This window comes from Ranitomeya variabilis, chromosome 7 (genome assembly GCF_051348905.1).
Source record: "Ranitomeya variabilis isolate aRanVar5 chromosome 7, aRanVar5.hap1, whole genome shotgun sequence".
Classification (NCBI taxonomy): domain Eukaryota; kingdom Metazoa; phylum Chordata; class Amphibia; order Anura; family Dendrobatidae; genus Ranitomeya; species Ranitomeya variabilis.
This window is the reverse complement of record NC_135238.1, coordinates 89,289,238-89,304,484: the sequence shown is the minus strand read 5'-3', so window position 1 is coordinate 89,304,484 and position 15,247 is coordinate 89,289,238.

Sequence of the window (15,247 nt, the reverse complement as noted above, 5' to 3'; positions counted from 1 at the left end):
GGGAGGCGTGAGGTGAGCTGCTGGATGGCTCCCTGCCGAAATGGGGCGTTGTGATCGTCTACCAGCCCCAGGAAGGAAAAGGCTTTGTCCAAGAAATTGGAGCGACCCTGAGAGTCCGCATCACCCGGGACGAGGTGGAGCCCTGCCTGTGCGGAGACGGTGCAAAGTCCCTCCTGAAGCCGGGAGACGTGGTGACGTATCGCCGGCATCTAAAGGGAAGAAGTTGGTGGGCCCGGGATATGCAGCGCTGTACAGCCGTCCTGTCGGTATCCAGAACCGAGGGGGAGGAGCTTGCTGCTGAAGCGGCTGCAGCAGCCTCTGCCACCGCCAGCGTTATCCACCGGCCCACGCAGACACTCATCGCAGCGCACGACCTGGTCGTGCAGAAGACCCGAACTCATGGAGTGCACCTGGCACCGGGAGTCGATTTGGAGTCAAGCCTGCCTAAGCCGCAGAGGGCCATCTGTCAGGTAAAGCCCCGGTGGAGGCCGCCAGAATCAGAATAAACCCCAACGTCTGCAACTGTAAATAGTTATTTGTTTTGCTGCTAATACCCGACCAGGGTTATTCTTAAAGGGATCCCTTCGTTTACCCGGGATCCCTATTGTTGTTTTTGTTTTTGCTTTTGTTTTGCTTTTGTTCATCATTGTTTACAAAGACTGCCAAATCATGGACGGTGAATGGTTCACAAACTGTGTTGTAAATAGTTCGCACCTTCTTAAAGGTGCCCCCTACTGGTTTTACAAAAAGGAGAGCTTTTTGAAGAGACTGTTCCTGAATACAGCGCAGAAGTTCTTGCCTTAAATGGACTTGCAGATAGAGAGTCTGCACTACCTCAAAGAGACTTGGTTCCCTCTTAAAGGGAATGTTCACGTGTTGCACTTAAGTATAATGTTGCCTTAAGAACGTTAAATGGTAATAATGTTCTACATAAGAATAGTATGTAGTTAGCTAGATAGTAATAGAGAATGTTTAATGATGAATAGTATGTAGTTATTTAAGAAATAATAGGAAATGTTTGATGATGTTACTAGAGATTGAGGACAGGAAAGAGTTGAAAGCCGAGTTTCAATAAAGTGAACCCGTAGGGGTTAGTGAATCCTCCCAAGAACCATAGAGAGATGGTTGATTGATCTTATACTGTGAATAAAAATTGAGCTTATAGAAGAAAAGAGGCAGTAGGCCCGGACGAGTAGCCAGGCGGTCCTGCATGTGTGAAGTCAGAGAGTAAAGAAAAATGTTGCATTTAGAAAAAGAGAAATAATGAAAAAGTTAATTTATATCTTAGAGTTTTATAGTAAGCCTTTAGTGGGTTCAGCTTATACGCCCTTAAAGGAAAAGTTAAATTATTGTTCGAGATTTACACTTAGTAGATAGAATACCCGGCTGGGTAAAGATGGTTATTAATAGTCAAGCTAGTCATAAGTGTTATTTATAACCTTGAGTAAAAATGTAAATATGTTTCTGTTTGTAACGTTCAAGTGTCCTCACCTCCCATAAAGGGAAGCATTGTTAAATTTACTTGTTTATAGCATTTCAAAATTTTGTATGTCTTTTGCTAACATGTATTGTTGTTCTTCTTCCCAGTCCGGGAGTACTGGATTTAACCGGGGGGGAGTGCAGCGCCCCAGAGTCCTGGTCGTTGCAGTAATGTCGCTCTGCCACTAAGGGGAGTGATGTTACGTCTGATTGCGCTAAAGGAGTTCACCTGACCAGGTATCACAGTCACACACTACATTTCACACTTCAGCCACCAGGGGGAGCAAAGGGTTCTATGTACTAGGCCACTCCTCACACTTTGGTAAAACTGGGGGTTGGATAGGAAGTTAGGAAGAAGCTGACTGGGTTTTGCCCAGGCAACATCCTGTGAGAGAGGGAGTTACTGGGAAGATTCAGGGGGGTCTCTGTCAGGGGTGGGATCCTAGCAGTGACCTAGTGAAAAGGACAGATCGTTACGGAGCCGTGCCTGCACTACCTTGCGGCGGCATCCTAAGAAAGGACATGAAGCGAAGTATATTGTGGAGAAGTGAGAAACGAGATCACAGCACAAAGGAGAGAACCAGTAGGAGTCGTGCCCCTGAGATCGTGGCAACATCCTACGGAGGCGCGTAGGCGGTGGCCAGAACGCCGAGGAAGTATTGGGCTCTAAGCATTACTTCAAACAGCGGCAGGACAGTTAATTATAGGTTGGCTGTCTCACCTAAATCACCTAATGAAGACAACGGAGGCAATTGTGGGAGAGGGGCGTCTCTAGGGTCCCTATAAAATAACTCCAGGCCTACCCCGTCATACGGGTGAGTCCTATCCATATCATCTGGGGGACGGAGAGAGAAAGAGCAGAATCATACACGACAGTTGTGAGGACTATCCCGTGGTGCTCAGCAGGGAAGTACTACAACACCCAGGCGCTAGTAGGTAGGCACTGATTTCCACCTGCAAAGGGAACTCTGGATGTGCCTTCGGACCGGCTGGACTCAGCCAGCCCGGTTAGCAGTGCTCTGGATTGCGGATCCCGAAGCCTTCAGTAAAGAGGTAAAGAGACTGCAACCCTGTGTCCTCGTCATTCATTGCGCCTTGCACCACACTCCATCACCCTTTCATTGGACGCCCCTTAGCAGGGTCACGGACCGGGTCTAGCCACCGTGACAACCACAGGACTGAGACAGAGAGGCCCGGTACCAAGTACCCCGCGGCCCTGCGTCTGGGGGCGCTCCATCTTCAGCTCCACTGGAGCACTGCCCACCCATCCTGTGTCTCTGGCGAATGAAGTCAGCAGCGTGATCACATGATCTGATCACGCTGTTGGTGTAGTTCTGACCCGGCGGTCAGAACTTCAATTGTACTCACGTCTCTAAGACATGAGTACAATTGATACCTTGCTTCCGGCACGCTGCAGCTTGTCTGCGCCGGCTGTCAGCTTGACAGCCAACACAGAGAACGGCCGATTCCCAGTCCGGTGGTGGCAGAATGCAGCTGCCGGGGGAGACACTGCGGACTGTCGCATTAGGCGGACTGACTGGGCTCCTCTGCCAGCTGCGCCCCGGGCACATGACCGGCTGCCCACCCTGCTGGCAAAAGTAAGATTCTGGCTGGGACAGCGGAAAAGAGTCTGAAATTCGGGACTGTCCTGCTGGATCACAAGTACCCACTTTGCTGCTTTGTATAACACCACAGACCACACCAGTGCCATATAAACCCTATAGTTACTTCAATTCTCCAGCAAACCCTGGCATCCAGAACAATACATCATGTAATCACCCAGGACATGGCAGCAGAGACCCCAATGTGATTGCTGCTCCCCAAACCTGCTCCCAGCCCGCTCTGCCGTCACACCCAGCACCAGCTCCTTCTGTGCCCCCACTGCCTAGTCCTCACCTGCACTGTTTCATGCCTCACATTGCAGTGGGCTCCGGGTGAAATCATCCTCCTCCCTCAGTGTAATAGGACTGGAGGACACAATTGTGACTCTCTCTGTGCTTGTGCGCAGGGGCAGCTGATAACACACACAGGATTCTGGGTGCTGTAGTTCCAGGCAGCTGTTCTCTGCTTCCAAAAAAGCATTACTGGACTACTGCCCCCATAATAGATCCGGCTGTGCGAAGACTGAAGTGGGTGGGCGGGACGATGGGTGGATCGACCCCCGGACTAAAAAAACCCAAAAAACTTGCAGCCGCTGAGGGAGAAACTGCTGACCACCGCATTAGGCGGCCCAACTGCGCCCCCTGCCAGGAAAAAGTAAGATCTCAGCCGGGACAGAGGGACAGAATCTCAAAATTGGGACTGTCCCGCTGGATCTGAGATAGTTGGGAGGTATGTTTATGGGTCTGTTTGGACATTATATTATATGTGGGTCTGTGGGGACATTATATTACATGTGAGTCTAAGGGGACATTATATAATATGAGTCTGTCAGGACATTATACTATATGTGCGTCTGTGGGGACATTATATTGCATGTGGGTCTGTGATGACATTATATCATATGTGGGTCCATTGGTGACATTATATATGGGCCTGTGGGGACATTACCGTATATACTCGAGTATAAGCCGAGATTTTCAGCCCATTTTTTGGGCTGAAAGTGTCACTCTCGGTTTATACTCGAGTCATTGTCCCAGAGGGTTGGCGGGGGAGGGGGAGTGGCAGCTGTCAAATCATTCTTACCTGCTCCCGGCGCGTCACTGCACGTTCCTGCGTCCCTGCGCCTGCAGCTTCCTGTGTTCAGCGGTCACATGGTACGCATATTCATTACTTTAATGAATCTTTGAATGAGAAGGTGTGTCCAAACTTTTGGTCTGTACCGTATATATATATATATATATATATATATATATATATATATATATATATATATATATATATATATATATAACCAAGCCCGTGGTTTAGTAATGAACTGGTGTCAGCCAGATACCCTCATTAATAAATCGGTACATACAGAGTTAAATAAAGACACATATACACACACACAAAATCTGCCTGAAACGCAATATCTGTTTATTTAAAAAAATAAATAAATTAAAAAAAATTGTGTGAGCTCCCACGTTATTTTCTTAACCAGCAGAGGGAAAGCTGAGGGCTGACGTTAACATTCTGGGAAGGAGCCAATAGCCATAAAGGTTCCCAGGCTATTAACAGCTTTCTGACCTCGGACAGGATAGTATGTCCGAGGTCAGATCCCTTGCTTTGATGTGGGCTCCGGCGGTGAGCCCACATCAAAGCAGCGACATGTCAGCTGTTTTGAACAGCTTACATGTGCGTGCAATAGCGGCGAGTGGAATTGTGATCCACCCGCCGCTATTAACTAGTTAAATGCCGCTGTCAAACGCAGACAGCGGCATTTAACTACCGCTTCCAGCCGTGCTGCCGGAAGTGTGCTCATCGCTGACCTCCGTCACATGATCGGGGGTCAGCGATGCATCGCCATAACAGCCAGAGGTGTACTTGAGACTTCTATGGTTGTTGATGCCGGCTTGCTGTGAGTGCCACCCTGTGGTCGGCGTTCATAGCAAGCCTGTAATTTTACTACATAGAGGTGATCTATGCTTCGCCTCTAAGTGGCAGAGCCAATCGAGTTGTGCCAGCTTCTAGCCTCTCATGGAGGCTACTGAAACATGGCAAAAGTAAAACAAAAATGTTTAAAAAATATGAAATAAAAAAAAAGTTTAAATCACCCCCTTTCGCCCCATTCAAATTAAAACAATAAAAATAAATTGAAATACACACATATTTGGTATCGCCGAGTTCAGAATCGCCCGATCTATCAATAAAAAAAGATTAACCTTATTGCTAAACGGTGTAGCAAGAAAAAAATTCTAAACGCCCGAATTACGTTTTTTTGGTCGCCACGACATTGTATTAAAATGCAATAACAGGCGATCAAAAGAACGTATCTGCACCAAAATGGTATCACTAAAAACATCAGCAAACTTTTTAGCAAAGTTTGGAATTTTTTTTCACCACTTAGATAAAAAATAACCTAGACATGTTTGGTGTTTATGAACTCGTAATGACCTGGAGAATCATAGTGGCAGGTCAGTTTTAGCATTTAGTGAACCTAGCAAAAAAGCCAAACAAAAAAACACGCATGGGATTGCCCCATGAATTGTGGCTGTCTGTCAGCTTGGTGTATTATCTCCAGTTCTAGCAAACCGGTATGAAAAGCACATCTGAAAATGGTGAACTTTGTGAGCAGCCCTGCACAGAAGAGCATATCTGGATGCACATATACTGGTGTTAGGGGTTTTGAGATGATTTAAGTATGGTACGCTGGAGACAAGATGCAGGAAAATAAATCTCCAGTGTGAAACTCCATTTCAGTAAAAAGTCCAATGTTTTATTGATAACAAATTTAAAAATCCAGCATCAAAATTGGAAAGACATGATGACAATGGGGAGACAAGATGACAATACCTGTCATAGGTGTCTGAAGCTGGATGTGACAGTGACTTGGGAGTGCTTTATAGGAGAATACTGAAAGGGGTATTGTGGGAACTCCTGGATCTTAGTATACTGTTTTGGGGTGATTTTTGTGGAAAAGCTTTGGTTACCATTATGCCTGTAATGGGGGCTTTGGTTGCCACTTTTGTGAGGGGACGGGAGCTGAATATGGCTCGCGACCCTCTCTCAGAGCTGAATGTGGCTCTCAAGGTCAGAAACGTTGGGGACCTCTGGTCTACAGGATAATGGGTAGGAAGACAGTAGGTTATGTGATTGCAGCAGCTTCAGTGGTGGTGAGGTGGCAGCAGGGTCATTGTAGGTTGAACTGGATATGTTTGGGAATTGGGAGACAAAGGATTTGCAGAGGGGAGAAATGGAGGAGTAGCGTGGAGAGAGGTGGATTAGTCGGGCAGCATAGTTTAGGACAAACTGGAGAGTTGCAAGAGTGTTAACATGGAGGCCACAGAGGATATTGCATTAGTTGAGGCTGGAAATGATGAGGGAATTCACTAACATTTTAGTAAGTTCAGGATTGTGGAAAGGATGGATTCTGGAATTACTTTTGAACAGGAGATGACAAGAGCTTGGGTGTGCGGTTTGAAGGATAGTGCAGAGTTGAGGGTTACTACAAGGTAGCGTACTTACGGTACTGTGGAAAGTGTGGTGCCATTAACTGTGATAGATGGGTATATCGGGTATATCGGGTATTAGGAGTTAGGTGAGATGGAGGAAGGATAAAGAGTTCAGTTTTGTCCACACTAAGTTTTAGGAAGGGAGAAGATGAGGATATGGCTGATACACTTTGGGATTCTGGACAGCAGAGAGGTGACATCTGAGCCTGAGAGGTGGATTGGAGTATCATCGAAGTATCATCAGCGTAATAGGTGGTACTGGAAGCCATTACTTTGAGTTGTCCCAGGCCAAAGGTATAATTTGAGAAGTGGACAGAGCCTTAAGGGACACCAACAGAGAGAGGGCAAGATGAGGAGGTAGTGTGGAATTAGGAGATACTAAATGTGCGGTTGGAAAGATATGAGGAGATCCAGTAGAGGACAAAGTTTTTGACACCAGAGGAAGAGAGGATTTGTACTAGGAAAGAGTAGTCTACTTTGTTGAAAGCAGAGGACAGATCTAGAAGGAGGAATATAGACAATTGTCTGTTGCCTTTGGCAGCAAGTCGTTTTTTTTTTTTTTTACTTGCGTAAGTTAGATGAGAGATGGATGAACGTTTAGCATGGACGTGCTGTTTGAGGAGTTTGGAGGTGAGCTGGAGCAGCATTATTGTTACGATAGCTGGACATGCAGATTGGGTTGATTGATGGTTTCTTGAGGATAGCTGTGATCATGGCATGTTTGAAAGCATATATGCTGTGATATGTGGGGGTCTGGCACCTGGGACCTCCACTGATCAGCAGATGTGAGCTCACAGCAGTGGCCGTATTTAAGTAGCGTACAGGAGCTTTACATTTATTTTCTACCGACAAGTACTGCAGTTTATCTCCCATTGATCAATTTGAATGTTTATAGACCATGTTGTAGGATGGAGGTGACCTTCAGCTTCTGTAAATGCAATCACTGCAACCAATCATTGGGCCCAGCAGTGATTCTGATGTATCACTCTATAAAACAGTATACAGATTTTTATTTGCCTGATTAATCTAAGTTATGTAGTTATGCCCTTGAAAGAAACATTCAAACGTGACTTTTTTCTTCGTTCTAGAGGAGAGATATGTGGCTACTTTTTCCCCAAAAAGCATTGTTCTCTTGAGCTGGATCTTTGCATGGACAATCATTTTATTCTGAGAGGGAAAAAGGGGATGATGTCTAACTTTTATGCTTGTATTGAGCATGTACTACCTAAAGTGATGATCGAGTAGTTGGTGATGGGTATTCCCAAGTAAACAAAAGCGATGGAGAATCAAAGTTGGTAATGTATCAATACCCTGTGGAGAAGTTGGTACTCCATCAGTACCCTGTGGAGATCAGATGAAATAATTATTCTATATAGCACCATCATTTTGGACAGTACTTTACAGATGTCATCGCTGTCTTCATTAGGTCTGTAAATCTATATTCCATAACTGTCTGTCTTTTTACTGTGGGAGGAAACGCACGGAGAGAACATATAAACTTCACAGATGTTGCCCTTGTTGGCATTTGATGGTAGTGTAGAATGTTTATCAAGTAGTCTGATTAATAGAAGGAGATGTATGACTTGTTGTTAAGATGAAGAAAGCCTACAGCAGGTCTCAACTTGGTGGTCGGTGATATGTAGATTGCAGTATCAAGGAGTTAACTGAAGCTCACAGATGATGGTGGCATGGATCTGTCAGCACTTTTACTAGCCGGAGTCTACTGTAGATTCTTTGGGAAAGACTCCACTATGTACTGTAATATGTGTGAGCAATTGCACTCAGAGGAAAATTAGATTTTGTTCTTGAGTTTCACATTCTCAAATCAACTGTAACTGAGGAGGAAAGGAGGAACTAATCACGGATTTTAAATTTAAGCACAATCTGCCGCCATTATTCATAGCATCCTACTTCTTTATGAGCATCAAATTACCCTCTTTTACATACAGTTCCCTCCTCAGTCTACTCAATGATGACGAATTATTCTCTCTTTTATATAATGTCAGTAAAAAAATGAAAACCCTAATATACTTTAAATGCAATAAAATATAACTTTTAATAAGAAAGTCTATCTAAAAAAGACAACCAACAATCACCGTTCAGATGAATTGCTCCCTATGTTCACTCTATGCTATGATCCCTAGGCTGAATGTCAGCCTTGCAGCGGAGGTTGGCACCCTAAACACAAAAAACGATAGATGGCACCCCCGCTCCTCGGCGGCTCTCCCTTCAAAACTCCTGGATACCCCTATGTTGGTGCTCCATTCATTCAGCTTTTTATACCAACGCAGGGTAAAGGAGTATAATCTACACAGCAGCCGAGGATTGACAATATATTTGAGTGTAACAAAAGGGTGAACAGACTAGCACTAATAAAGTGACATGTGCATAAAATGTACCTAACTATACTGTTCCCTGATTTTAGATTACCTGCCTAACAGCTGGGGTTGGCACCCTAAGTGTCAGCGGAAATGGCGCCCCCACTCCACGGCGGCTGACCCTATAGGTCCCTTGCTACAAATAAATATAGTGCTGCGGTAGATTAACCTAAACCTAAAATATATGTATACTGATAAACAGAAAACAAATTAGGCAGGCATCATGTATATATATTAATTGGCACCATGAGACCCTGAACTATGGAATATATATCAGTGGAAGACAATCCTATCTCCACTATTTCTGAGCCTATTAATCACACATATGCTATTGCTCAGCCAAATCACCTCTTCTCATGATCAATGATACCCATAATAGTGAAACATCAAGAGGGACAATAATATATATAGACTAAGGGATCACAGCATGATAACAGCATAGAAAAGGAATACTTATGTTTAAGATGACATGAAAACCTCTATGCGTTTCTCCATTCCGGATAATCAGGAGGCTGGCTAATATGGTGCTGAAATGAGGAAAATGTGTGCCTATTTGTCGCAAGCTAGACAAATGGTCCGTGTGGTGTCCAAGTTTTTCTTGCACCCATAGGCGTTCATTGGCGAGTCTCGGACGATATACGCGTACAATCACAGCATGCTGCGATTTTACATGCACGTCGAATACGCCTGAGGAAAAATATGATGATGTGAGCTGCCCCATAGATTAACACTGGTCCGAGTGCTATGTGATATTTTCTCGCACAACACTCATCCGTATTCTCCGCTAATGTGACCCTGGCATAATAGATCTATCTGCATAGAAGATAGAATTGCAGGTGAAGGAGAAGAGGGGGCCATGACTGGTGCTGTGGGCCGGTTTAGACTTCTCTTCAACCTGAAACCCCTCTTCAAACAGGAACCTGACCTATCTGTGTTGTGTTGTGGGATTCGTTCTGTACTCACTTGTCTTTCAAGAGATCTTGTAGGTGGTAAAACTTGCAAAATCGGCAGTGCATCAAATACTTATTTTCCCCGCTGTACTTACCTGATATATCTAATTACTGTATAGGTATAATTGCAGATAATTGTCTGCTTTTTGAATTTTTTTCCCCATGTGATTCTGTTTTCATACTTGGGTGTGTCCCCTTCCCTCTTTTTGTATTCTCACCACCCACCATCTTGATAATCAATAACGTAATTTTTGTAATAACATGAGTCATCGACTGTTTAGTAGGCTTTTCTTCTTTAGTAGTCTATTTGTGGATTGTCAGACTTGTACAGCAGGCAATCATTGTCAGTATATTTGCATAACTGAAATATTTGCATATAATCATAACCATATACTTCTAAATGGACATGTGGCATTGTCCTATGTTCTGTATATGTTACATAAAATGCTTTGAAAAGTCAAAAATTTTTACGCAAGAAATGAGAAGAGCGGGTCATGACATCTGCTTGGCTAATATATGGACAGCTGCAGCATGCCATTTTTGCCTGTCTTGAGGTTTTTTTAAGTTTTAGCATAGCTACATGTATACAAGATCAGAACCACCATCAGCACACGAGTGCAATGCTAGAACCACTGTCAGTACATGAATGCAGCACCAGAACCACCGTCAGTACATGAATGCAGTATCACAAAAGCCATCAGTACAGGAATGCAGAATCAGAAACACCATCAGTACATGATTGCAGTGCCAGAATCACATTACACGTATACAGCACCAAGCTTACTACAGCAATTAATTGTAATCTCAGATCAGCCCCATATATACTAGTATTGCGTGAACCTACAATTTCCAGTATGTCTTTAACAATGGTATGAAGATACTGGGAGTTGTCACCCAACATCATCAGACTGCAGATCATACAGGAACTACAGTTCTAATTATACACAGTCAGTATCACAAATTAACATTTAGATTCAGGTACCTTATAGTTGTCATCTTCTCTGATCATAGTCGTTCCCATTCTTTATGTTTCCATGTTGTACATACGTCATGATACAATTTCATGCCCATAGCTCATCTTTCCAGATTCTCTCTTCTCTGTATTCAGTAGCACGTCCTAACAAGGTGCCTTTAAAAATAAAACTATTTCCCATGTTGCGACCCTGAAAAAATAATTGACCCCCACTGAGCTTCCTGCACAATATATGTCACCCACACTACCCCTCTCCATAATGTCTCCCCTACACTGCCTCTCTTTAATATTCCCCCCTCACTGCCCCTCTCCATAATATTCCCCCACACTTCCCCTATCCATAATGTCCCCGAAACACTGCCCCTCTTCATAATGTCCTCCCTACACTGACCTTTCCATAATATTGCCCACACAGCCCCTCTCCAGGATATACCCCCCACACTGCCTTGCTGCATAAAGTTCTCCAACCCCATTGCACCTCACTATACTATAACGCCTTTAACAATCTCCTCCTCATAGACCCATAATGTTCTTCATTGTCTCATAATGTGCACTCATACTAAACCAATCAGCCCCTTCCCCCATTCCCGACATCTAAAATAATGTAATCTTTAACCCTCGGCTCCACCACAGAGTGCTTAGTGTTGCCCGCCATCACTGTGGAGTCAGCAACAGTGTGATAAGATCAACAGCGTACTGACCTCATCACGCCGCTGCATGTTGTGGCGGAAGCTAACGCACGCTTTATTTCCCCAGTCCCGGTGCCCAAGTGTTCAAATGTATTTGCGTCTGAAAAACGCAATTACATTTCAAAATAGGAAGAAGGGAGCCGACATCTCCCAGTTGGAGCGGACTGCAACAAACTGGCTGGCTGCATGGAGCTCACGGCTATATGTTGTGCAAGCCTGGGCTAAGCAGTAGGGGTGACTATATAAATGAAATGCTTCCTTTTCGTCTGTAGGTTTAAGAACCTGCAGTCACAGAATAATAAATAAAAACACATCGCCCATATCAATTTACCTTTATTTTTATAATGAAGTAAAATTTAGCAAAATACATAGTTATTGCCACTTATTTTTCTATACAGCTGGTGCTAGGTATGAAAATTTAACTCAAATGACTGGTTAAAAAAACACCTATTGGGTGATATACCTAATAATTATTTAAGCTACTACTCAAAAAATCATTAAAAAATGTCAGTAATTTGCTATAGAATGTGCCGCACTAGCACAAAATACATCTCAGCTCATAATGCTATAGCATAATATAGCATGGACAATCTTAGTGCATTTACTAATATTGAAAATATTTATATGATTACTTTGTATCAAATGTACTTTGTGCTTTTATTAGTGTAAACCGCTAGTTACATGTATATAGCAAGCACATAATATGCAACAGTAATGGACATTTGTTAATTGCCAGCATCTGGATGGAAGGAGCAACAAAGTCTTTATTCAAAATAACTTTTAAAATTACTGTTGGATGTTATAATACCGCCTGACCCAACCAATGATGACAGTAATGATTAACGAGCTTTATGGTTCACATAATCATCTATGGTCCAGTGGTTAAAGGGAACCTGTCACCAGGTTTGGCCGATATGAGATACGGCCACCACCTTTCAGGCCTGATATACAGCAGTCTATAATGCTGTATATGTGCCCCAACCTTACCTTTAAGAGACGAAAAATAACTTTTATTATACTCACCTGCGGGGCTGCCTGGTCCGAGTACTGTCACTCTTCTTGGTCAGGCGAATCCCTACGTCATCCAAACAGTCTCCTCGCACCGCGCTCCTGTGCAGGGGTACTTCTCTGCCATCTTGAGGGCAGAGCAAAGTACTGCAGTGCACAGGTGGCAGGAAAGGATGAAAGGTCAGAGAGCTCTGGTGTATTTGCACTGTAGGACTTTGCTCTGCCCTCAACAGGGCAGAGAAGTATGCCTGCGCAGGAGCGCGGTGCCGAGGAGACATCATCCACACGAAGCAAGCAGCACGACAGTGATCATAAGAAGATGGGAGGCGCTCAAACAAGAACATTGACACCCTTCAGAACGGACCGCAGGTGAATAATAAAAAGCTCTTTTCTTCTCTTACAGGTCGGGTTGGGGGAAGATATGCAGCATTAGAGAATGCTAGATATGAGGCCTGAAATGTGGTGGTCGTATCTCATATCAGCCAAACCTGGTGACAGGTTCCCTTCAAGTAGAGAGAACCCATATTACCCCTTTATATAGTATAACAATATTAACCGATCTAAACATGATTCTTCAACTTCAAAATTATGTTTCTTCAATCCAAAATCATTCCTTTCAAAATTGAAACAATAGAAACACTGATAAACCTAGTTTTTTGTTTTTGTTTTAATAAATATACAATTAATAAGACATTAGACATTTAGCTAGATTTGGCACTCATGTATAATCATATATAGCTGTACACAATACAGGACAATCTATGCTGGCTAAAAACGGCTACGAAACAGACATATACTGTAGTAAGGTTTTCGCTACACCGTGTAGTTAGAGGTTTTGTTAAAAAAACAGATATGGTTACAATACTCTGAATTAGTAAAGACTGGACACAGCATGACATTCTGTCACCATACGTGTCACGTCACACCCCATACACAAAGAGGCCATTACCTTGGTTATCAGTCTCTGTTAGAAATGGAGGAATAGGCTTAACCCCTTAATGACCGCTGTGAGGCTGAGGCCTCTTACAGCTAGGGGGCGTTGTTTGTTCTCCCCAGGTTGTGCATGCAGACGGATGAAGTCCATAGGTGTGCATGAGAGTCACGGATTTCCGGTCTGGGTTTTCCATGTGGCTGAAGGCCACAGGTTTGTGTGTGTTTAAAAGCCCTGCAGTGAGGGGGGTATGGATGTGTCAGGTGTGCGGGGTGTGTCAGGTGTGCAAGGTGCACGTCAGTGGCAGGCTGGTGTGTGCTGGTGTGCAGAGCAGAGGCCTACAGCATGCTGGCTGTGTGCATGGAGGCACAGGCCAGCGGAGCCAGCACCCAGGGCAGCTGAATAGCTTGGCACCCGCAGCGTATACAGTGATTCAAGTCGTCCATGGCACTGGTCTCGGATGTGGACAGTCCTGTGACCGGAGGTGGATGTCCTGTGTCCGAAGGAGTCGGATATGGACAAGTCCTGTGCCCGGAGGTGGATGTCCTGTGCCCGAAAGAGGACCAGCATGTGTAACGATTGCAAACAGGTGGATATGGTGCCCGGCTTCTATCCGGAGGATATCCTGGACTGTGTACAGCTGTGTGAGTTAAAAGACTATAAGAGACTGTGATATAGCGATGCAGGACACCCACGAGAACTAGTCAGAGGAAGGCTGGCGTGTGTAGTGTCTGCAACATATGAGGCTGTGTGTATGGAGACTGTAATATGGCGTGCGGTCGCCCAGGGAAACTGGACAAGGGACCACAAATCTAAAGCCATGTATTGCTATGAACTGGTGTGAACTGAACACTGATAATATACACTGAAGTTACATGCATTTGTGTGAATTGGACTTTAATGCTGTGGGGAAAAAGATTAAAGAGACTTTTGTGCTTGAACTTTGTGGGTCACTGCCTCCTCACTGCGTACGATGCTACTACAATCTTACACGGCCAATACGTCTTTTAACTGACCTGAGATAAGAGACTAGCAACCCCATACAGGTGAGAATCCAGCAGCTGTCAGCTCTACACTATAGCTGACAACTTGCTGCATCAGCCACCATCAGTGTTTGCACAGTCTGAATCTGTTTAACCCTTAGATGCTGCTGTCAATACTGACTACATCCTGTAAATGGTTAACAGAGTGTGGGGGCTTCCTCTTTATCCCAATTGTTGCCCTCAGATCATGATTGTGTGTCCTGATGTTTGCCATGGCAATTTGCGACCTTAGAGTCAGACAGCTCTAGTAACCTGTTCAGAAGTCAGCGGCATTTAGGTGGTAAAAATACACATTTTCATTTCTGTCATGTCACTTTGCATTAATTCCTAAACAACACCTGAAGGGTTAATAAACTACCTGACTACAGTTTTCAGAATGTCAGGGGGTTCTGTTTTTAAAATGGTATCACTTTTGGGGGTGTCCCAATATATGGGACCCTTAAAGTCACTTCAAATATGGATAGGTCCCTAAAACAATACATTTTGTAAATTTCCTTGAAAAAAATGAAAAATTACAGCTACATTTGTAAACCTCCTAAAATGCTAATAAAATAAAAGAACATTTTACAAATGGTTCTGACATAAAGCAGGAGTGAGGGAAATGTTATTTATTAATGTTTTGCTGTGGTATGACCATCTGATTTAAAGGGATAATCATTCAAAGTTTGAAAAATGCTAATTTTTTAACATTTTTCACAAATTT